Source organism: Giraffa tippelskirchi, chromosome 9, assembly GCF_054371585.1.
Source record: "Giraffa tippelskirchi isolate mGirTip1 chromosome 9, T2T-mGirTip1v1.2.pri, whole genome shotgun sequence".
Taxonomy (NCBI): Eukaryota; Metazoa; Chordata; class Mammalia; order Artiodactyla; family Giraffidae; genus Giraffa; species Giraffa tippelskirchi.
In genome coordinates, this window is record NC_137283.1 from 28,793,571 (window position 1) to 28,817,816 (window position 24,246).

The following is a 24,246-nucleotide window of genomic DNA, read 5'->3' on the forward strand; positions in this document are numbered from 1 at the left end:
TTCTGCCTGAATCTCTCCTTTCTGAGTTCAGTGTCATTATCAATATTTTACATGAAGGAAGGAAAAGCCAAAAGAGATGGGAGTCTTTGATGATAGGGTGATCTTGTCACTTGATCATTGATTTGTTTGGTCATTCATTCCTTCAGATATTTAAGTGCCCGTTATATGTATGCTACTGAGGAATATGCAGTGCACAAAAGAGACAGATCCCTGTCTTCATGGAGTTTATTTCTAGGGAAGGAGATAGATAATACATGAGTAAATAAATCAGGAAGCAATCAGAACTGTACATACTAATTTTGAAGGAAGAGGAGGGGGAGGGGTGTCTCTGGAAGACTTCAGGGAATGTTTCTCCGAGTAGGTGATATTTCAACTGAGACCCCAAGGCTGGAAAGATCTAGCCATGCAAAGAGTCTGAAGAAGAAGATCATGCCAAGCAAGTAAGGCTCCATTGTTCCTTGTACATCATAAAAGACACAGAGTAATTGTACAGTCAGTACATCAAACAGGTCTAAAGTAATACTAGCCTAAATAAAGCTGTCCTGACATAGGTAAATTTTAGAAGAATGTGTAAGGACACAGGTTTCCTCAGTGGCTCAGTGGTAAAGAATCCACCTGCAATGCAGGAGATACAGGAGACGTGGGTTCGATCCCTGGGTCAGGAAGATCCCCTGGAGGAGGAAATGGCAACCCACTCCAGTATTCTTGCCTGAGAAATCTCATAGAGTAGCTGAGAGGGCTACAGTCCATGGGGTCGCCAAGACTTGGACACAACTGAGTACACAGGCACGAGGCAGGATGGCGATCTAAACTCTATTTTCTTTCACGATAAACCAGAAAAGCTAATTTTCACATGGACACTTAACCAAGAGCTGTTGTGAGAGTTAAAACTGTGAGAGAAGCCTGGGTCTTCTGCTTTAAGATTCTCTTTGCCCTAGAAAAATCTGGCTTTATTGGATATTGGAACAGAGCATTTTTTGAGTGTGTGTGTTTGCTCTGCTCACATGATTTTTTTTTTCCCCAGAAGGAGACCAAACTGTTTATAGGGAAGATAGAAACAAACAAACAACTGGGTAATATGCTTCTAAACATTCAGAAACATGTGACCTTTCAGCCAGCACAGAGATCCAGCGGGTAAACAGCAGGCCAGCCATGCTTGATGCTTTTGGAGCACACATTGCTTCTGCTTCCTTGGGGATGACAATATAAATTATACAGACGATTATCATCTCTTCTTCAGAATTCTAACTTCTGAATACTGACCCAGAAAAGGCACAATTTGTTCCCCTGGAGCATAAGATTCATGCTGCCCCGACACCTGCTTGGAAGGAGGAAAGAAGATTTGATTGGCCCCTTCTACCTTTTGCTGTTCTGTGTCCTAAGACAATCATCCAGAAGAGGCTATTTTCTGTTGCCTGGAGGAAAGACTGGTTGTATTGTGCCCGTTGGAGTCTTGTAGATATGCCAGAGTCATAATCTTCCCTCCACCATTTCTCTCTAGGCCCTGAACTCTTTTCAGTGGAATGCCACAGTTTACTTGGAACTAAGAGATGAGTTCTTGGTCTTTCATTCTCTTTCTCTCTCTCTCTCCCTGCTCCCCATCTCCTAAAAACAAAAAATTTGGTGTCATTTGGTTCTTTTACTCTTTTTAGGACCTCTGTCCTTCTTCTACCTAAGATGGGATCTCAGATTAATTTATAGAGTGGCCTACTCTTTCCACTGTTGGTAAATCAACCTTTAGGTCCCTTTGCGGTAGGTTCTTAATGCCCATCTTACCATTATTACTCATTTCCCCCCCTATTTTTACCCACTGTCTCAAAATATACAGCAGTTTTATTTGGAATTTTCTTATAGTTTAAGTGAAAACTCTATTTTTCTTTCTGGCTGTGCTGGGTCTTGGTTGTTGCATGCAGGCTTTCTTTAGTTACAAACAGCAGGGGCTACTCTTCATTGTGGTGCCTAGGCTTCTCATTTCGGTGGCTTCTCTTGTTGCAGAGTATGGGCTCTAGAGTGCATGGGCTCAGTAACTGTGGCACACAGGCTTAGCTGCTCTGCACCATGTGGGATCCTTCCAGACCAGAGATTGAACCCATGTTCCCTGCATTGGTAGGTGGACTCCCAACCAGTGGACCACCAGTGGAGTCCCCTAAGTGACGACTCTTAACAGGACATACCGTTTTTGCTGACGTGGTCGGTTTATATTGGTAGCTACCGCTTTTAGTTTCTTCTAAAAAAATGTTCAGTTGAAAAATTACACATAATTCATGCAGAAATTAGCCAGAATGTAAGCTCCATGAGGACAAGGATTTTCATCTTTTTTTCACTCCTCTTTCCTAATGTCTCACGCAGTGCCTGGTACACAGTATAGCAAGCAGTGAATATTTGTTATGTGAAAGACTAATGAAATTGACATCAGGCTTGCATGTGTGAGGCAGGGGCCTCACAGATGCCCACTTCTGCTTCAGATAAGGTTCCTCCAAAGTTAGAATGAATCCTTAGAGTCACATTAGACGTAAAATCATCAGGATGCTAAGGTTAGCAAAAATCTTGGAAACAAATATTTGTTTTTTTCCCCAAACTGTTCTGTGAATCTAGTAATCATTCAGACACTTCCATCATTGATCATTAAAACAGCAAGCTGGGCTACATAAGTTGTTCAGGAGCTGTGAAGAGAGTGGATGAGCTAGTACTGAAAAGGTGGACTTAGTGACAGTCACTGGCCCCTCCACATAATACACTGTTCCGAAGCTCCCTGCACGTGAGATGCAAATGCCCTTGGATTCCCAGAAGAAGGGGAATTTTAATTAGGACATCCAGGTGAAGTTTCTGCCTGATGCAAATCCTATGCATCATCTTATGAGATGCAGTAACTTAAAGTTCTGATTCTATTCGTTGCCACTTCCTTTACTGCATTTTGTTTTTAGACTGACAGCTGACTACATATATGACATTGTTTATGGAGTCTCGGACTCTAATAATTAATCTGTTTGATCGTGATGGAATGAGGATTGGTGCCAAACCTCCTTTTCTCAGAAACTATAAAAGCAGTGACAAACCTAAACAGCATATTAAAAAGCAGAGACATTACTTTGCTGACAAAGGTTCATCTAGTCAAGGGTATGGTTTTTCCAGTGGTCATGTATGGATGTGAGAGTTGGACCATAAAGTAAGCTGAGCGCCAAAGAATTGATGCTTTTGAACTGTGGTGTTGGAGAAGACTCTTGAGAGTCCCTTGGACCTCAAGGAGATCAAACCCATCCATCCTAAAGGAGATCAGTCCTGGGTGTTCATTGGAAGGACTGATGGTGAAGCTGAAGCTCCAATACTTTGGCCACCTGATGTGAAGAACTGATTCATTAGAAAAGACCCTGATTCTGGGAAAGATTGAAGGCAGAAGGAGAAGGAGATGACAGAGGATGAGATGGTTGGATGGCATCACCAACTCGATGGACATGAGTTTGAGCAAGCTCTGGGAATTAGTGAAAGATAAGGAAGCCTGGTGTGCTGCAGTCCTTGGGGTTGCAAAGAGTTGGATACAGCTGAGCAACTGAACTGAATAAAGAGATTTATATAGTCAACAAAAAGAAGACTGGGGGCTGACTGTGGCTCAGATCATGAATTCCGTATTGCAAAATTCAGACTTAAATTGAAGAAAGTAGGGAAAACCACTAGACCATTCAGATCTGACCTAAATCAAATCCCTTACGATTATACAATAGAAGTGACAAATAGATTCAAGGGATTAGATCTGATAGACAGAGTGCCTGAAGAACTATAGACTGAGGTTCATGACATTGTACAGGAAGCAGTGATCAAAACCATCCCCAAGAAAAAGAAATGCAAAAAGGCAAAATGGTTTTCTGAGGAGGCCTTACAAATAGCTGAGAAAAGAAGAGAAGCAAAAGGAAAAGGAGAAAAGAAAAGATATATGCACCTGAACGCAGCGTCTAAAGAATAACAAGCAGAGATAAGAAAGCCCTTCTAAGTGATCAATGCAAAGAAATAGAGCAAAACAATAGAATGTTTAACAATAGAATAGAATAGAAAACAATAGAATGGATCTATTGAAGAGAATAGATCTCTTCAAGAAAATTAGAGATACCAAGGGAACATTTTCTGCAAAGATGGGAACAGTAAAGAACAGAACCGGTATGGACCTAACCGAAGCAGAAGATATTAAGAAGTGACAAGAATACACAGAAGAACTATACAAAAAAGATCTTCATGACCCAGACAATGGGTGATCACACGATGGTGTGATCACTCACCTAGAGCCAGACATCCTGGAATGCCAAGTCAAGTGGGCCTTAGGACGCATCACTTGGAACAAAGCTAGTGGAGGTGATGGAATTCCAGCTGAACTATTTCAAATCCTAAAAGATCATGACATTATTTTGCTGACAAAGGTCCATGTAGTCAAAGTTAACGGTTTTTCCAGGAGTCATGTATGGATATGAGAGTTGGACTATAAAGAAAGCTGAGCGCTGAAGAATTGATGCTTTTGAACTGTGGTGTTGGAGAAGACTCTTGAGAGTCCCTTGGAATACAAAGAGATCAAACCAGTCAATCCTAAAGGAAATCAGTTCTGAATATTCATTGGAAGGACTGATGCTGAAGCTGAAGCTCCAATACTTTGGCCACCTGATGCAAAGAACTGACTCATTGGAAAAGTCCCTGATGCTGGTAAAGTTTGAAGGCAGGAGGAGAAGGGGATGACAGAGAATGTGATGGTTGGTTGGCATCACCAACTTGATGGACATGAGTTTGAGCACGCTCTGGGAGTTGGTGATGGACAAGGAAGCTTGGTGTGTTGCAGTCCATGGTGTCAGAAAGAGTCAGACATGACTGAGTGACTGAACTGATAAAGAGGTTGTTGGTGGTTGATCAAGGCTGTGGAGCCCACCTGGGGCTCTGTTCGAGTTACAGACAGCCTCATCTTGAGCCCCTCTATTTTGAAAGGAAAATGATTTGGTTACTCAGTTACCCATAGAAATGAGATTGATTTCTGCTTTTCCTTGTGGGGAAAGTTGTCAGTTAAATGGCAGTGGCAGAGCAAGTTGGTGACCCAGAGTGAGTCCTACCTCTCTGCCCTGATGTTACCTGGAGTAGCACATTTCATCAGAGGGCAGTTTTGCCTCCCAAGGGACATTGGGCCAAGTCTGGAGACATTTTAGGCTGTGTTGACTGGGGAGCAGGTGGGTACCAGTGGCATCTAGTAGGCAGACGCCAGGGATGCCGCTAACCATTGTAGAATGTTCCCTGCCCCATCCCCAGCAAAGAATTGTCTGGCCCCCAAAGTCAGTCATGCTCAAATGGTGAAACTTTGATTTGAAGGAACCCCAGTCAGTTTGATGAGAATGTCCTTACCTGGTAAGGCGATTCTTCTGTTGCTATTTTCCTGTTCTGACTTTTAAAAATCTCCATTTTATTCTTGCACCAAGAATTAGTGTATTGAAGGCAGACCTGATTTCAGATGTGGGTGGGGCAGGCAGCATAAGTGGCATGATTTGAAAGGCACTGAGAACATCTGGACTTCAACTGTTCCTCCATATCAGAGCTCCAGTACCCAGAATTTGTTCAGTGAAAACTGGAGAGGCCCCCAGAGGGAGTCAGGATTCCTGGATCTCTAAGTGAGCTCTGCTACTTTGAAAGGCTTTGTTGAGTGTTTGCTCTGTGCCCAGCTGAGTGTGTTCTCTGGTACCATCCTCAGCAACTCAGTAAGATGTATGCCAATCCTACTGCTGTTTCACTAAGTAGCATAGGTGGGTTGCTTGGGAACCTGCTCCAGAGTGACACAGTGGTGGGCATGGCACTGGGATTTTCCAGCCAGCTATGTCTCATGCCCAGGACTTTGCCAGGAACCAAGACCTTACCCTCCTGAGCTCGGAGACATCTCAGCTGACCTTTCCATGACTGTTATCACCTGTGGAAAACAAGGAAGTTACACTCAATGACTTCTAGGAATCTTTCATAAGGCCATGATGTCTGTATTTGTTTCTTTGTTTTATATGTTGCCCTCTTTAAAGGTTCCCCTTTAAAATGGAAACAGAACTCGTAATAGGTACTACCATTGGAAATCCCCGAGGAAGGATTCCAAACCTCACTGCATGTCATAGCCAGGTGGTCAGCTTCTGAAAAGGTCTGTTTCCACAGCCTCTCACCAACACTCTGCTTTAGCTGGTTTGAAGTGGGCTCTGGGACTCCTTGTATTAACCTCCCGCCCACCCCCTTAATCCTTGTATTAACCACACCGAGGTGATTCTGATGCACAAGGTCTGAAGACCATAGTATTGTAGCCCTTTTTTGGGGAGTTAGTTTAATTAATTTATTTCCTTTATGTAGGATGCTGGCCACAGTGGAATTTGAGTGTATTGGGTGATTGTGGTCCTCACACCTCCTAGGCTAGCAGGGTTGTCTGTGACACCTGTCCTCAGACTCACTCCCAGGTTATGTGAATCAGTGTGCCCAGTTGTGTCTGACTCTTTGTTACCCTCTGTCCATGGGATTTCCCAGGCAAGGATACCGGAGTGGGTTGCCATTTCCTTCTTCAGGAGATCTTCCTGACCCAAGGATTGAACCCACATCTGCATTGCAGCTGGATTCTTTACCGCTTGAGCCGTCAGGGAAGCCCAGGTCAGGAATTCCCAAACACTGCTGCACACGAGACTCACTGGGAACCTTTTAAAACTCCTCACACCCATATCATACTCCAGGTCAATTAAATCCCAATGCCTCCATTGGGATTTGGCCTCCATATTTTTCTTTTAACATCTGCAGATGATTTCTATGCACAGCAGTTTGAGAACCACTGTTGTGGATGTTGCAGACTCCATACCTTTGCCACTGCTGAATTTTTACCTGTAAGGCAAATCCAGCCTCCCAGCTCCACAGAGAGAAGTCTTACCTACTTAATGACATACATGGGCAACCCACTCTTTTTTTCCATTGTCCTTCCAGATGCCCCCTGCTCAGTCCTCTGCTTTTCAAGCTGCTTTTAAGATATTTATCTCACAACCTTGTTTTTATTTATTGCATGTCTTCATGAGGGAGATGGCATCTTCCATAAAGGAAAAGGCTCTAATATATGTGGCTCTGGGCTGGTGGGAGCAGAAAGAGTAGAAGAGGGTAGATGCACAAGAGACAAGACAAAGATCAGTTGGACTTTCTGCCATGGCTTTCTTCATGACAGCAGAGGGAGAGTGATAAAAATGGAGAAGAAGAATAATAATAGTAATACAAAAGGTTGCCCTGGCATTAGACTCCTTGAACAAAATATCCTAGTAAAATTTTTGAACTCACTTTTCTGGAGAGTAACAAAGAATCCTAAATAGAACACCTTCCAAATAATTACATTTGATGGTTTGATATTTTGAAAATGTGACTTCTGCTGACACATGGAGGAATCATTCAGATTGCATACCAACTTTCCTAACCAGAATGTTTGAAGTGACTAGTTAATACTTGGGAAGAAATTTAAGAGTAAGGAAAAGTACTCTCCAGGTTTCCCTTCTTTGTTTATTTCCACTTTGCTCACTTAAGGAACAAGCCCTGTCATTCTGGACTGACATGGTGGCTCAGTTTTCCCAACGATGGCAGTCATATAGGAGCTGTCTGTGGCCTTGATGCTCCCTGAAGCTATGCTTTGATTGGCCTACCTGAAGGTTTTAAAACTTAGGACTATTTGGGGAAAGATCTGGATTTCTTTGTCTCTCAAAAATGCAAAAGCACTTTCTGCCCTGAGCTTGCTTTTAAGGAGACAGCAATCAGCCTCTGTCCCTTTCAGTTGAGACGTGTGCTCAAATTGCCACAGTCCCCAAGCCTCCCTAATTACACTCAACTCACTTCAGTAATTTGTCTGGTAGAGTTCTCTAGGTCATGGTATTAGCATCACCTCTTAAAACATAAGACATCAATTGCTGGGCCCCGCCGATCTTCTGTAAGGAAGAGTTATCACTTTCCCATTTATGTGTGTAGATATTATACACACATATTTACATCTACATGCATATATGTGTGTAATTTTGTGTATATGTCTGTATCAGTATGGGCTTCCCAGGTGGCACTAGTGGTAAAGAACCTGCCTGCTAAGGCAGGAGACATAAGAGACCTGGATTTGATCTCTAGGTTGGGAAGATCCCCTGGAGGAGGGCACGGCAACCCACTTCAGTATTCTTGCCTGGAGAATCCCACAGACAGAGGAGCCTGGTGGCTGACAGTCCACAGGGCTGCAAAGAGTTGGACACGACTGAAGTGACTTAGCATGCACCCACATCTGTCAGTATGGATTCATGTATATTTATTTCATTCTTTGGGTTATAATCTATAACTATTGTTATTTCTTTTCTTGCTCACAATGTCTTAATTTTGGGTATTGGAGAGCTCTTCAAGATTGGCTCCTGTGGCTTTTCAGTGTCTCTCCACTCCCTGCCATCATTTTTTTTTAAGTGCTTCTTATAGCAATTTCTGGTACTACATGGTGTTCCAGGCTTATCTTGTATTTTCTTTACTCCATCACTGGAATTGACTAGTTCTCCAGGGAGTTCTGATTGGTTTTATTAGAGTGAAAGTGAAAGTCGCTCAGTTGTGTCCGACTCTGCGGCTGCATGGACTTTATAGTCCGTGGAATTCTCCAGGACAGAATACTGGAGTGAGTAGTCTTTCGCTTCTCCAGGGGATCTTCCTAACCCAGGGATCGAACCCAGGTCTCCTGCATTGCCAGTAGATTCTTCACCAGCTGAACACAAGGGAAGCCCAAGAATACTGAAGTGAGTAGCCTATTCCCTCTCCAGCAGATCTTTCTGACCCAAGAATCAAACCGGGGTCTCCTACATTGCAGGCGGATTCTTTACCAACTGAGCTAACAGGGAAAGAGGTTTTATTGAAGAAAGGTATTTAAAAACCAAGATCTGAGTACTGGGTGTGCTCATTGCCATTGGGATATCACTACTTCTTGCCTTTTGTCAATGGATACAGCTAGGAAATATATGTACACATACTAACTTAGTCTGCGCCACTTGGCTCAGATGGTAAATAATCAGCCTGCAATGCATGATACCTGGATTCAGTCCTTGGGTCAGGAGGATCCCCTGTAGAAGGGAATGGCTAGCCACTCCAATATTCTTGCCTGGAGAAGTCCATGGACAGCAAAGCCTGGTGGGCTACAGTCCATGGGGTTGCAAAGAGTCGGACACAACTGAGTGACTAACACTTACACTTCAGGCCTTCACATATATAGATTTATTTCTGTATTTATTTATCTGTAAATATGTGTGTTTATGTTTTATATGACTATATGTACATATTTTTATATAGATGTATATTTAGCTGTCCATATGAATACCTTCAAATATAATTCATTACTATAGGATTCATATTAAATTTGAGGATACCAGATTTTTATCTTTGTAAGGCTTTTTAATGTCAACAGTGGCTCATGAACATCCTGAGGGGAGAAAGGAAACTTCAGTTGATAACTATTTTATAGATACTACTAGAAAAAAAAAACAAATCTCAAGTTTAACGTAACAGAAAGGTCAGCATATCCCCATGTTTAATATCCTTCAGTCCCTTCTAAAAAAATTCTATAATTTGCAACTCAAGACCCTGGTGTGATTCCTGGGTTGGGAAAATCCCCTGGAGAAGGGATAGGCTCCCCAGTCCGGTATTAACCAGCTTCCCTGGTGGCTTAGACGGTAAAGAATCTGCCGGCAATGCGGGAGACCTGGATTCGATCCCTGGGTTGGGAAGATCCCCCGGAAGAGGGCATGGCAACCCACTCCAGTATTCTTACCTTGGAGAATCCCCTTGGACAGAGGAGCCTGGCAGGCTACAGTCCATGGGGCCACAGAGTTGGACACTACTGAGCACACAGCCTCCCTGGTTCCTGAAGGTGGGTAGACCTGCCTCATTTTCCTTCTGATACAAATAGAGTTTGTCTGTAGCCTTACAGAACAATGCCCTTTGTAACACTGAGCTGGCACTTGTGGATTCTAAATATAAGCCAAGACACTTCTCAGAGATTATAATCAGAATTTTGCTTTACGTGTGAAATCTTATTTTGAATTCAGGTACACAATTACTCAGAGACTTAATTATACTGCCTTAGGATAGTATAAAAACAACAGTTTTAATTTTTTTTTTTTTTTTTGTGGGGGGAGGTTTACAAAAGTAACCTGTTGTTAGGAATAGGAGGTGACTACAGTCTGAGAACTTCACAGATACAGATTAACTATCAGCTATGAGATTTGCCTATGATTGCTTCATGTTTATTCAGAAGTAAACATACTTGGATGGGGTCCCCCCTCCTCTCATTATACTTAATGTAAATCTAGTGGTGCTCGCATATATCTTTAAAAATTGTAGAGAAGTGGAAAGAGAATCCAACCAGGATGGCTCATGGGCCACTGGAGGTGTGGCCCCCTCAGTGCTTTGGAAAACATTCTGGGTTTTGAACAGCAACACCTGTAATTATGGAGGCGTCGTCCTTTCCATAAAAAAGAAAACAAAACCAAGAAAGCAAAGCCCTTCTACTAACAAGGGGTAGTCATAGCATGTGTTCAGCCTTCCCAAAACCTGTCTGGCATCTGTTTCTGGCCTGGTAGGGAATATCTTCCATCTTTCTCTGAGCACTCATAAAACAATACAAAGGTAAACAATTGGAGGGCAATTAGCAGTCTCTTTGGGCTAACAGAAGAGAGAAGTCATCCTGCTATTAATGTCAGAGGAATTAATCATGGTTTACATAGGTGATTTACTGGCTTAACTTTGCAAGTGGTTGAAACACAAGAACCCAACAAAGTTTACAGAAGATGCTAGCTTGGAGAACCAGGTATGGCGAACAGCTTCCAGAACTATCTGTCAAGTAGTTGAAGGTGTTAAAGTTGTTGAGATGGTGCCTGTTTTGTAAGAGGCCATGTGCAGTGCAGATTTGTGTTTCTCAAACTTTAGTGTGAGAGGTACCTGGCCAAGCTTTGTTAACATGCAGATATTGGTTCAGTAGGTTCAGTAGGTCTAGGGACTGGGCTGTGATTCTGCCTTCTTAAAAACAAAAACATTTATGTACTTATTTGGCTGCACCAGGTCTTAGTTGCAGCATGGGGATCTTCAGTTGTGACATGTGGGATGTAGTTCCCTGACCAGGGATTGAACCTGGGCCCCCTGCATTGGGAGAATGGAGTCTTAGCTGCTGGACCACCAGGGGAGCCCCTAATTCTGCCTTTTCAACACATTGTCAGGTGCACTGCTCATGCTGCAGGCCAGCACATCTCATTTTGCATAGCAAGGCTGTAGATTGTTCTTGTACCTGTGGCAGGTAGGATCAAGCTGCTCATACTCCCTTTAAGAATCTCCAGATTATCAACATGTTGCACTCTGAATGTTCACGGCTTAAGGGATCAGAACAGCTTTTTGGAGTGGAGGTACTTGGCCAAATACTTCATTGTGCATTGTGCATATCAACAACTTCTTTCACAAGCACCAATTTAAAAAAAAAAAAAAATTACAGGCCATGTTTATTTACATTTATTGGACTATACCCTTAAAAGAAAACAGGAAATGAAATCTCTGTAACTAAAGCCCCTCTCTGTGATTAAAACCTCAGAAAATGCACTATTGTCTCTAGTTTGAATGCTGAGCCTCTTAACAAGTTTTGGCATTGGGGAAGCCCCTTTGAAAGCTGGGATCTTTTACCATTGCTTGACTAGCTTTTCAAGCTATTCAGTTATCAAATCTGGTTTGTTTCAGAATGCCTGATCGTGTTGTATAAAGGGGTCCCTCAGTATCTGAGGAGAGTGGTTCCAGGACCTTGCTCAGACACCCAAGTAGGTGGAGGCTCAAGTCCCTTACAGTACATCCTGTATAGGGGCTGGTTCTGCATTCAGATTCAACCGGCAGCATCCACTAAACCATGGGTTGAATAGGTGGATACAGAACCAGTGGATACTGAGTGCCAACCGTACTTTATTTTTAAACTTTTTTTTTGGTTCCAAATACTTTCCATACTTTAAAAACCATATTTTAAAAACGGAGATCCTCTGTTGATTTTTGGTATGGACATAGAGCCACATCACAACACAGAGAACACGCTTCTTTTGCCACTTACTGTGAAACATGTGATTTTCATTAGCCATTTTTCTCTTCTTGGAAGGAAACTTAGGAGTAGAAGGCTTCATTTAGAGTATTCTGAACACTTTTACTAACCTTTCCCTTTTCCCCATGTCTCTTTTCTCCTCCCCTCCTTTCTTCACTGTGTTTACCGGTACCTGGATGTCTGCCACACCTAGGGTAGGGGAGAGGGAGAAGGTAAGCAGTGGATCTTGATTTTGACTCTCTGGTCTCAGTTGCTCTCCTGTTTATAAATGGCTATGTGGGTTGGCTATTTGTGAGAAGGTTAAATGATTTCTGAGGAGGGGTGGCACATCTCTTTGGTAAAGTGAAGAGTATGAGATGGGAATACAAAAGGAGCCAGGACACCTGGATTCTAATCCTTGTTTAGCCACTCACCAATTATTTGGCCTTGGAGGGCAATTTAATCTCCCTGGGTTTCAGCTTCCTAATCTGTAATTTGATATACATACTTGGTTATGCCTATTTCTTAGAGTGTAGGAGTCTTACCACTGGGATGGCATTAGATAACATTGAATCACATATTGAGAACTATATTTCCTTTGCAGTCACTGTCAGTTCTTTCTGGTTGTTCAAACAACATCAACAGCAACAAAAAGAAAACTATTCTCTGTTGACACTCATTAACACTTTCCAGGACTTGTCACTTTTGTGTGTAATTTTTTTTTAATTTTAGTTTTTTGACCTCTCTTTCTTTCTAACAAAGAAAAATCAGCAACTTTGTTTTTACTTTGTTTGTTTTTAATTTATGGAGACTGGGAAATATGATTTCCCATTTAATGTATAATAGAAAAATAAAAGTTGGTTGCTGTACAGAAAAATATTTAGTATAGTTATAATAACTGTACTTCAGTGAGTACAGTATGTTAGTTATTCAAGAACTATTATGTAGATATGGTGAAAATTAGGAAGATGGTGAGTGTAGTTAAAGAAACACTGAATTAGGTGATTTTAAAGTTTCTGTTTAATTCTAAACTTAAAAGAGATTCAGGTATCTCATTAACTGGTTGATGTCCACACAAGCTTCTGTTCCCTAAAAATGTGCATATCTTCATTGATACAATATTTGCAGAACAAAGTTGGTATTACATATAATTAACAGTATGTGACAAGGCACTCAAATGTTCTGATACCATTGGGGAAATTTTGGCTGTGATTAACTATAGTTTGCTGATTTGGAATTTACAATTTTTTCCTATTACTTAAAATATAACAAAATGGGGACAAGCATCTTTGCCTTAGTATAATTAAAAATGAAATTATGTCAGGAACATCTGTTTTAAAAAGGAATTTCTATTTGTTTTACCACCAAAAGGTGGCGTCCTACCCCCATGCCCTTTATTTAAAAATCCTTCTTGCTTTAATTTAACAAAAAGAAACTTCTAGTTGATTACTGATAAAGAAATTAAAATGTGCTCCTTATGAATGTAACGTGACAGTGTTGAAAATGAACTATATGTTAAACTGCAGTTAAGTTTCCCTCTAATGTAAGCCAAATGGGCATGGAAGTCTTTAATACGGCAGCACATTAGACAGTATTATTACAAAATTGGGTACAATATATCATGGGATTTATAGCCAGGATTTCCTTTTGTCTGCAAAACTTGTTGCCAGTCTGATTTTGGCCCCCACTTTCAAGTGAATGTAAGAAAGTTAAAATGCAGGATAAGATCAGTGGCAACCTAAAGATCTTTAGTATGGCAATACTAATAATTACAAAAAAAAAAACCCTCACTATTTGATCTGAAAACAAGATCAGAGCATGCATTGTTCTTTAAAGATGATGAATAAATTTGTCACATTGAAATAAATTGCTATTCCCCTGAGTTATAATTTTGCAACACAACATATACTATAACATGTTTTATCTGGTGTAAACACTGAAGACATGAAAAATATCATCACACCCCCAGCCAACAACCCTCCATAGACTGGCTACTTTGTAGATTTCCGTTTACTTCCATGTGAATTCTGCATATGGAATTTCCAGTGATGGTATGGGTGGTAAAGTGTTGTTCATAGTGTTAACTGAGAAGACAAAGCTTTTATATAATTGTCTAGTTCATGGTAAGGATTCAATAAATATTAGACGTTATTACTGACAGATGTAGACTGTGAGATCCTCAAGGGCAGGAATTTTATTTATTTTTGCATCCCTCAGTGCCTACTATATGGTCTAGAACATAGTAGGTGTGTCATGTCTTAATGTCTTGAATCAAAGAACACATCTCTAGCCTCTAGGAAGCTAGGAAGTGCTGCAGGAGCTAAAACACATTTTCTTTATCTCGATTCTAGTCTAAAGATCTGATGGATGGTTTTGCCTGGATAGCCTAGAATCTTACACAGCATGCATTCAACAAGAATTCTACTGTGTTGTAATTACCTTAGCATGGTCTCCCTGTCTCTGGCTTTATTCTGTAGAATGAGTGAATGCTTTTTTTTTTTTTTTTACTTGCAAAACAGATACAATTTTTAAATGGTAGTCTTATGCTATTATTGAAAATGAGATTTAGAATTCTTCAGTAAATGGATGCTTAAAAATATTTGTATAAAGACAGTATCCAAAAAATTGATAATAACTCTTTTTCAGAATATTGGTTATCTACAACTGCGCCAGGCTAAAGACCAGAGGGAGAGTACTTATGCTCTCCACCAGGTCTTCCCCCCTCCCCCCATTGTCTCCTCACCTCCCAAGTACTTTGTAGGAATCCACAGGACTGGCTGTCAATATATTCTCATAAAGAGTTACCCTGCTATACCACCAAGCCAGTAGCTGGAAATGCCGGTATGTTAGCGGCATCAGGGGTTAAGAGTCTGAAAAAATTATTTCTGTTAAAAACGGTAACAAACCATAGAGCCATGGATCTTTCCAAGTCACAGTGTGCAGACAGAAAGTCATCTTCCTTCTCTATTTGTATTGATGATAGTGAAAGAAATGCTTGTGTCTTTTGTTTTGTACATGTATATTTCAAAATATTTAATCCAGGCTCCTAATTTACTCCTTCAAATTTCTAAATTCCACCAAACTTAAAAGCAACAAAAAGAAAAAAAGTCTCACCTTTTCAAAGACTTGGACAAAGCTTTTTACATGTGACTGATCTCTGGGAGAGAAGGTAATTTGTGTTAAACAACTGATTGACGTTCTAGCCCCCTGGGCGTTTTCCTAAGAGAAACCATGGCAAGAACACAGCTCCCAACGCAGCCACTTTCGCCTGAAGTGGATCTAACTACACATTCCTGCACTGACTCTGACAAGGAAGGACGGGGAAGCGTCCCGCAGTACACTCTCCTGCTTCAGAAATACAGGGGGAAAAACCCCTCGCTGGCTGGTTTCTCTTTCTTGCAAACAGGGGTTTGTCCTTCTGCTGAACTTTCACCTTCCGAACTCGCCTTCTTTCATTGGATGAAGTACAGAAAGAAAGAGGAGACACCGAGGGAGGACGAGAGAGAAGGAGAAAGGGGGTTGAAAACACCACCTCACCTCCCCCTCCTTCAGCTGTCACTGATGGCAAAACACTTTCACTTTTAACTGGAGGAAACTCACATCCCTGTCTATCCTCTCCTCTTCCTTCTGTATTTTTAGCTCAGAAACGGAGCAAATAGCCATCGCGTTACCATCTTCGTTCCTAGTTGCTAGCACTCTCCCTCTCCTTTTTTTTTCCCCCAGTGTCTGAATGGGCCCCCCCTTTCCCCCTCTTCTGAGCAACCCCCCTCCCCCATGCCCCTTGTTTTCCAGGTCTTTCATGCCTGATTCCTCTTTTGCCAGGGACTGCTCTGGCGTGGCCCTCCTCTCTCGGGTCTGCAGGCTCTGCCTCCCTCTGCTCTTTCCCATCCAGCCTGGACGCCCCTCACTCCCACCTCCCTGTTCACCTTGCCCCCAATTCCCGCCTCCCCCAGCCCTGCTTTGGCAACTGCGATTTTTTTTTTTTTTTTGCTGCAAGCCTTGTTGTTTACCCAGCAGGTGGATGTGACGTCAGGGACGCACAACAGCAAAAAATAACAACATCTCCCTCCGCGACGTGTTGGCCTCGCGCGCGCCTTATTTATTTATTTGTTCCGGGGGTGGGGGCGGTCACCAGCGCCTAAGTGGCTTGGGGAAGGAGGGTGAGCAGGCTCTAAGCCCGGGGGTGGTTTGTGGGTGCGTGAGGTGGAGAAGGGGCCCAGGCTGGATACCAGGGGTGGGAGCAGGCTGGGGAAAGCCCCCGGCCCGACGCCGTCCGCGCCTCTGCGGCCGCCGCCACCGCTGGCGCTAGCCGGGCTCCGGGAAGCTAGTCCGGAGCGGAGGAATCTATTGTTATTTATTGTGTGGCGGTTTCATGCTGTACTCGCGCGGCCCGGCCCTCGCCCGGGAGTGCGCGCGTGTGTGTGTGTGTGTGCGCGTGTGTCTGTGTGTGTATATGTGCGCGCGCGCGCGTGCGTGTGTGACCAAGTGAGTGTGTATGCGGGGGTGCGCGCGCGGGCGGGAGTGGGCGCGCTCGGGGAAAGGCCCGAAAACACCTTAGTTTGCACCGAGAGACCATTTGCAGCGGGTGAGTTTGTATTTTTCCATTTCTGCTCCACTTTTTCCCAAGCCGCCTCCTGCCTTGTTTCCGACCACTTTAAACAACAACAACAACAACCAAAAAAAAAAAAAAGAAAGAAAAGAAAAGAAAAAGAAAAAATATCTACTTTCCATCTCCCGGCTCCACGTGCATCTCCCCCAGCCCTCCCCAGAGGCAGCCTCTCTCTTCCCAGGGTCAGGGCCAGGCTCTGGGGTGGTTGAGGGCTGCGAGTCGCCTCGGGGTGGAGGGGTTTCCAGGGCACTGCTCTCCAGGGTGCATTTCCATAAGTCAAATGGGGGGTGGGGCGGCGAAGGCAATCTCGCCTTCCCCTTGGCCCCTTCACGCGTTGTTCTGCATTCGCCGTGGGTAGAGAAATCGATAAGCCCAGGCGGCCTGTCGTAACTTTCAGTGTCCGTTGTTGGGGTGCCTGCTGAGTAGCTGCCGGGAGGGTGCAGGGCCCGGGGTCAGGTCCACGGCGGGAGGGGGGCGCGCTGCTGGGTGCTTCTCGAGCCCAAAGTTTGGACTTGGAGCAAACTTTTCCCTTTCGCTCAACTGCTAGTTTTTGTCTCCTCTGTGCCCTGGGGCTGCTCCACGGGCCTCAGCGGAATGACTGGGGACGTCCGCGCCCTAGGCCCCGCGGCTGGGGACGTCTCTAGTGCTACGCACACCGTGTCCCGAACTCGATGGCGGGGGCACTCCTCTGTCGCACCCCGGAGCCCAGAAAACTCAAAACACATACCCGCGCACCCTCAGCTAGACACGTACCCCTCACGCGCTCGGCCCAGCGAACTCAGCCTCCCTGCCAGGGATCCGCGACTGCCGTGGCCAGCTCCGCGAGTGAGAGTGGGAGCAGGGTGCGCTGCGGATAGTCGCCGCGCGCGCGGATTCCTCGCCACTCCATCACATGCACTTTCTGGGTGTACTCCCCTTTTAAGAACGGGGGTGGAGGGGATTTCCCAAGCCTCGATATGTCCTGAGACGTGCGCGAGTCGCCGCGTCCCTTTGGCGCTGTCCCGGCAGCCGATGGCTCTCTCTCCCTCGTCTGCGCGCCGCCTTCTTCCCGAGCTCCCGGCGCTCCATTCGTGCCCCGCAGAGAGGATTCAGCTGAGCCAGCCGGCGAGCCGGGCGGCCGTGCGCCTCGGGTGGGGACCGAGGTGGTGGCGCCGGGAGCCGAGGGGTTTGTCAGTTGCAGCGGGGTCGCGGTCATTCACTGCCTCCGCCTCCCCTCGCCCCCGCCTTCCGGCCCCCTCCTTCCCAGACGTTGCTGCGCTCGGAAACTTTTGATTCCTTCTCCTTTTTGGCCCTAGGCTAGTCCCCCTCCCCACCTGTTGTGAGCTCCACCTTGGTCCCTGGAGACTGGCGGTGACACACGCGGGCGCAGGGGAGCTTCGCGCTCAGAAACAAAGTCTCATGCTCCCCCCCCCCCCACAAGTGTTTGCTAAGAAATCGCCGCCTGCAACCCCACCTCCCCAATCGCCCCCCATTGCCGCGCAGCTCCCGCCCCCTGTTAGAATAAGGGCTAAATAAACAGTTGTAACTCCAAACCTTGCGACTGCGATCTTATCCCGATCCCACCCCTCCCCCTTTCCTCCCCCCTCCTTTTTTGTTGTTGCAACTTTGTAAGATCCCGGGTAAGGTGCTGAGACTTTGGCTCCGTCCGATTCCCTGTCTCGGGATCCTTGCAGGGAATCCCTGAGCCACATCCTCTCTTCCCTCCACGCGCGCTTGTGGGTCCTTCGGGCCCGACGCCCTCTCAGCCTTGGCCCCCCAGCTTACTCATTTATCCCGCCCCACTCCATTTCCCCCAACCTGCACCAAGAAGACTTGCTGACCGTCACCCCGGTTTCTTGTCGACCGCAGAACCCGAAAGTTTGCAAGAGGAAGAGAGCGTGTGGCGAGCAAGCGGGCCAGGGGCAGCGGCAGCGGCGCCGGGGACCATGGTGCTGCCGGCGCCTCCTCCGCGGGCGTGAAGGCGGCGCTCCCACTCCCTCTCCGCGGGTAAGTCGAGGCGGCTGCGGCCGCGGGCGGCTGCGCAGGGTCTAGGGACACCCTAGAGCTTTGGGTTGCGCCCGGGGGTTCTCTGTGCCCAAAGCCTCAGCATGGGCGGCGCGAGCGCAGCGATCTGGCGCCGGAGCCAGGAATGCGCCTGTCCTCAAGCCGGTAGGTGCTTCGAAATACTGGACTTTCTCCTTTTTTTCCCCCTTTTCTTTCCAAAATCCGAAAATCTAGAGATCAAAGTTTAGCATGGAGTATAAAGTGCTCTGATAAAATATGATGACATCCCTCGCTCCCCTTCTCACCCTTCTCCCCCCCCCCCCTTTTTTAACTATTAATTATTTCCAAGTCATTGTGTCCAAATACCCTTGCCTGGATGATTACAAAGTGTATTGATTTAGTCTGGGCTCATCCTGCGCGTTCGTTTTAATTCCTTTTCTTTTGCTCAACCAGAAAACCTGAAATGAAACTTATTTGTTCCTCTGTGCACCCCCTACCCCCAGCCTTCGATTCTTGGACAGAATAATGAAATTAATATAAACATTTCATTTGGTTGCATTTGAGCTTTTCCAGCCCACTTAGGAGGGGCTGGTGTTGCTTTCATGTCTGGTCACAGGTATTTTCCAAGTTTGGATTTCCCTTTTTGTTACTGTTCTGTAGGCAGGAATGTTGGAGGGCCGTTCTGTATTCCCTCTGAAAGGAGTCTATGCATTGAAACTGTCTACACTTTACCTTTAGTTGTCGTAGGCTTCAGGATTTAGGGCTTGCACAATAGCTGAATTGAGAAAACCTAAAGGATAATTAAGAGATTTTTCTCCTGCCGAAAATATATTGAAGAAGATCTCCAATTTTTTACCTTACACGTCCCTTCCCCTTGTGTTTTCCACAGTGAGAATCAATTTAGGGAAATATCTTAACTTGAATTTGAAGAGAAATGGTAAAAGTTATGGTATTTTCTACCAAGGGTTATCCTATATAACAGAGACACAGAAGTTCTTGTTATTTTCTGTTCCAGAGACAAATGTATCAAATCTTCTGAGAATTCCACTAGGGTTTTGATTCTGTTAAGTGAAAAATACCCATCTCTTTGAGGCCAGGAAATTAAAATTGGGCTCACAGTTTCAGAGGTTGGGAATGAGTCCTTTCTGTCCCTGAGTTTCCTGCTTGAAACATCACATAATTAAAGAATATTAAAAATATAAAAAGGAACTCAACCAGTTACCATTAAAAGGTGTTAGCTAAAATCTCACTGCAAGGAGGGGGGAATGTTTAACATCTTGTCACTAGCTGCATCCCTCCCCCCTTTCCCCGCACCCTCCTTAGACTTTGGATTAGTCATTGTATGAGAGAGAGAGAGAAAAAAAAAAATCAGTTTTTTTTTTTTTTTTTGAAAAAGTAAAGTAAACAGCCTCCAACTGCTGAACCTTGACAACCCAAATTAAGGAAGCAGGAGAGATCAAACAGAACTGCTGCTGGGTTGTTGTCAGGAGCTCTACACGAAGAACCCTGGACTATTCGATCTAGCAGCAAAGCTGTATATTGACTAATGCAGAAATGGACTATTGCAAATGCTGATCTTTGTTGTCTAAGCAAAGCCTCGCTTGGAAGGAAATATTCAACCCCTCTCCAGGCAGGATCTGAGTTCCTTATAGATGCTGAGTAGCTGAACAAGTTATTATTTTTATAATGCATTCTTATTTATGAACAAAACATACCCAAAAGGGCATTAAAAGGCTATTAAGTCTTCCAGAGGCTGTCTTGCTACCCAGAACTGTGCAGTGGAATTCTTTTTTACCAACATTAGACTCCTACACTAGAGTTAGATAACATTTTCTCACATCAAGTTTAGAAGATCTGCCTTGTCAGGGAAGCCAAGGTTTTGTATGTGAGGGTTTAAATCTGATGTGAAGCTCAAAAAAAAAAAGAAAAAAGAAAATCCTGGTGATGAAGTTTTGTGTCAGCCCACTCTTGGAATTTAAAAAGGCGAGAAGGGAGCATTCTCCAGATTAGACATAACCTCTTTTTTTAGATTGACATTCAACATGACCACGTTGCTACTTTTATTCAAGTTCCCTGTAACTTGTCCTTGCTTGTTGTCTAGGAAAATTTAACTGCTTTACATTTTTAAAGGGAGTAGTAACGGTAATTACTTCAGCGTTTTGTTTTCACAGGTTTATCAAAGTATAATGAAAGAAACATCAAATTTTTAGATTAACTGCCTCAAATTAAGGGGGTTGTATTGCTGGAGACATCTGAAAGATTTTGTGTTTATATTTAAATCCTGGAGTATAAACTGTGTAACACTTTTTAGGTATAGACTATACCTAAATTAAATGTCATTTTAATTAAGTAGAGCAAAGTGGGGAAATGGACAAATCAACACATAGAGAAGGATAAAAATAATTGTTGTTTAAGGATTGCATTTGTAATGAACAAATGTTGATCACATAGTAAGCACTTTGTGTTTTTTTAAGTCAGAGTTTCATAACCAGAATGCCCAACATGTTTCAAAGTCTGTAGCTTTTATTGGATATACCTTTTATTGTATCATTAAACAATGTGAGTTAAACATACACATGGATGCTATTAGGCAATTTTCTGCAATATGTAATGTTTTTTGAAAAGCTATAAATATTTTCTAGTTAAATCATTTGTACCAACAATAACAAAAGTTAACTGGGTTAATATTGAGCCTGGGCATGGTTTTCTCTTACTGACTCTTTCCCTGTTTCTCTCCAGACTCTACCCCCAGCCTTGTATATTTGCATTTGTAGGCTCTATTGAAGGCTGTGTCTGTTCTCAGCAGTTGTTTAAATTAACAGAAGAATTGTGATATTTCCTCAACAAATATATTTATACTACGGCAATGCCAACATAAAGGAAGAGAAAGGAGAATAGAACAGATGTGACAACTTCTTTTGAACCCAGCTTCCTCTTTGCAGCCAACCTTATTGTGCTGTTGATTTGGTTTTCAGGTTTTACTTAAGATGCAAACTCACTTTTAAAATGTTATCTTGTAAAGAATCTGCATCCCCAAAATGTATGTATGTTCAATTTAGGTGTTATAAAGTCTTGATTACTTTTCAGTGGGTATGCCAAGAATATTTACAGGGCATTGCAAGGGTTCTGTCTTTTAAAAATAATTTTAGGCACCCGTTAATAAAATTTAAATAGATTGCAGGCTGTCAGAAAATAGTATAAATTTTGTTTATGATTCAGTTACTTTAAGGTACTTACATTAAAGAAACTCATTTAACCCCTGACTGAAGAGCATTAAGTGGGGAGGCAAGCCCTCCAAAGAGCTCCCACTGCCCTTTGCTCGCCCGATAATCTTAAATTACTACAATTTAATTGCAACTTCAAGGCACCGGGCATGAGCTGTTTCTCTGAGGCTGAAAAGAGGTTTCCAGAGCATAGCTAGATTTGCACAGGTGGTATTTTTGTTTTTTGAAGAAATTTTTTTGCTTAGGGCTTTTTCTTTCTTATCCTGTTAGGTGTCATAGTCCCTTTAAAGAATTCCTTCATAGTAATGTCATTTTTGCTAAGCCAGCAGTATTGTTGTGTTTTTTATTTTTAAGTACGTTTTTTGGACTGAGTGTTTATGAAGGTCTCCAGCAAGTAGAGGTTTGTTTTCTAAAGAAAACAACCTTAAGAGAGGCGTCTGCTGAATAGACAGGTGAACTTTGTATGTGAGCCAACATAGACTTTTACTTTTTACCATTTGTGGGGGATTTTTTTTTTTTTTCCTTAGTCGATGGTATTCATCTCACCAGGTGATCAAACACTGAGTTGGTAACTCAGGCCAGCAAGCCAAGTTAAGTTTGCAATTGGGCTGGTGTAATTTCTAGACAGTGTTTCCTGTGCCTTGTTGCACTGATCTGTGTCACTTTACCATACATGTGCTATCCAAGGAGCCATCTTAAACTGATTTTTAAAAATCTTTCTCTTCCTTTGTGCTTGGCTGAATTAAGGTTAGAGGTGCCGAAAGCTAGAACATCAGCAGGCCATGAGATGAGACAAATTCCTGAAACAAAGGAAAACCTGGCCAAATATGGGGTGTCTTATGCATGGCACTTAATCCACCCCCCTGGACCCACGTAGTTTATTTCAATGTGCATATGATGATGTGGTTAATGGAAATTAAGCAGATTTGGCTTGTGCTGCCAACCTAAAAATAAATGCTGTAAGGAACGTTTGATTTCAAGAAGTGCTTTGGTTTTGCATCCCATAGATAATGTTCTTGCAATAATGGCTCCAAGGCTGGTATTCTGGAAAGAGGAAGTGCAGTGGGGTAAAGTGGTGGGGTAAAGTGCATGGCAGCCAGGGAAGACAATTAGACAGTGTTCTTTGTTTCTTTAGTAAATTATTTTCATTAATTACAGGCAGTTGGTACTGAGGCACTTTTCGGGCCTTGTTTAGGAGTCTGCTCCTATACACAAGAAGGTTGTGCCAGAAGCTGCATCCTTTTCCTCGCACTGTTTTACCCAGTCTTGAAAATCTCTTAGCCAGATTAGCTTGAGGATGTCTCTGCAAGACTTGTTTTTCTTTTTGAAATCCCCTGATGCCCGTTTTTAATACATGCCCTGCCTTGTGCACAACAGGTGTTTGGTAGTGATTTTTATGGGATTGAAAGCATTTCCTACCTAGCCAGCCACTGGGAGAACGGGCTGCCTGGAAGAAGGAATCTGGAACTTGAATAAGCATACATGGGTTTTTCTGTATTACCATCTGCAAGGTCTTTGCTTTTAAAAAAGTAGGGGAGGGGCTCAGTTTGGTGCCTCAGTATTTGCCGTTAGGTTGTAGTAATTTAAGATTACTGGGAGAGTGCAAAGGGCAGTGGAGGCTTTTTAGTGGCCTCATCTTAATGCTTGAAGCTACAGACTCGTGGGGTTAAATAGTTTCTTCAATCAGAGTACTTAAAGTAGCTAAATCATAAACAAAATTTATATTAGATCCTGACAACTAATAATCTATTTAAATTACATTAAAGTATCTGGTCAGAAATTTAATTAAAGTCAGAAGTAGTGTCAAACCCTGTAAATGTCTTGACAGGTCTACTCAGTTGGAACTGATATCACGAAATATTTACATATGTCTGGTGTGTTCCAGAACATCTCGGCAGACCCTGTGCAAAGCTAATTGTACTTCGTTTCCAAATGACAATTTTAATAAAATAGGTATTTTTTTTAAATAAAAGAGCATGAACATATACAAAGTTGTGTTCAAATATTCTGTTTACTATTTAGTTATCTCTACTCAGGACCCCTCTGTGATGGCTTTATTTCCTCCAACTGCTGCTAATTCAGACAAAAAGCTGAAATGGAGGAATCACTGGTTAGAAAGCTCATGTCATTCTGTTTTTTATTTAAAGAGTTTGGAGATCTCAGAGGTTAGCATGTTAGAGGACAATTTACTAAGGGGAGAAAAATGGACCTGAACTTGGCATTACTGAATTCCTGTTCATATGAAATAGGAGACATTCACTTAGGATGGGACAAAGATGTTTTTCCAAGTTGTATTTTTGGACGCAGATTTATTTATTAGTCAGGTGGACATTCACAGTTGGTCAGATTCTCTTTGCTTCCAG

General features: G+C 43.2%; 1 protein-coding gene and 1 long non-coding RNA gene across 27 annotated transcripts in view; one reads left to right on the top strand and one right to left on the bottom strand.

Moving 5' to 3' along the window:
- Positions 1 to 211: 211 nt before the first annotated feature.
- On the bottom strand, positions 212 to 15,224 carry LOC145520912 (uncharacterized). Its single transcript, XR_014064900.1, has 4 exons — positions 15,182 to 15,224; positions 12,199 to 12,277; positions 5,874 to 5,923; positions 212 to 1,605 (listed from the first exon to the last, which is right to left on the bottom strand). It is a non-coding gene; the product is annotated as an uncharacterized LOC145520912 (long non-coding RNA).
- Positions 15,225 to 16,450: 1,226 nt separating this feature from the next.
- FOXP1 (forkhead box P1) overlaps positions 16,451 to 24,246 on the top strand; it is a 618,285-nt gene continuing 610,489 nt past the window's right edge. For 20 of the 26 annotated variants that reach the window (XM_081528327.1, XM_081528350.1, XM_081528323.1 and 17 more), the window contains exons 1-2: positions 16,451 to 16,652; positions 18,525 to 18,662. The gene's annotated coding sequence lies outside the window, so the exon portion shown is untranslated. Of the gene's footprint in view, positions 16,653 to 18,524; positions 18,825 to 24,246 lie in introns of those variants that run through there. The other 6 variants (XM_081528332.1, XM_081528329.1, XM_081528353.1 and 3 more) reach the window with 2 other exon arrangements.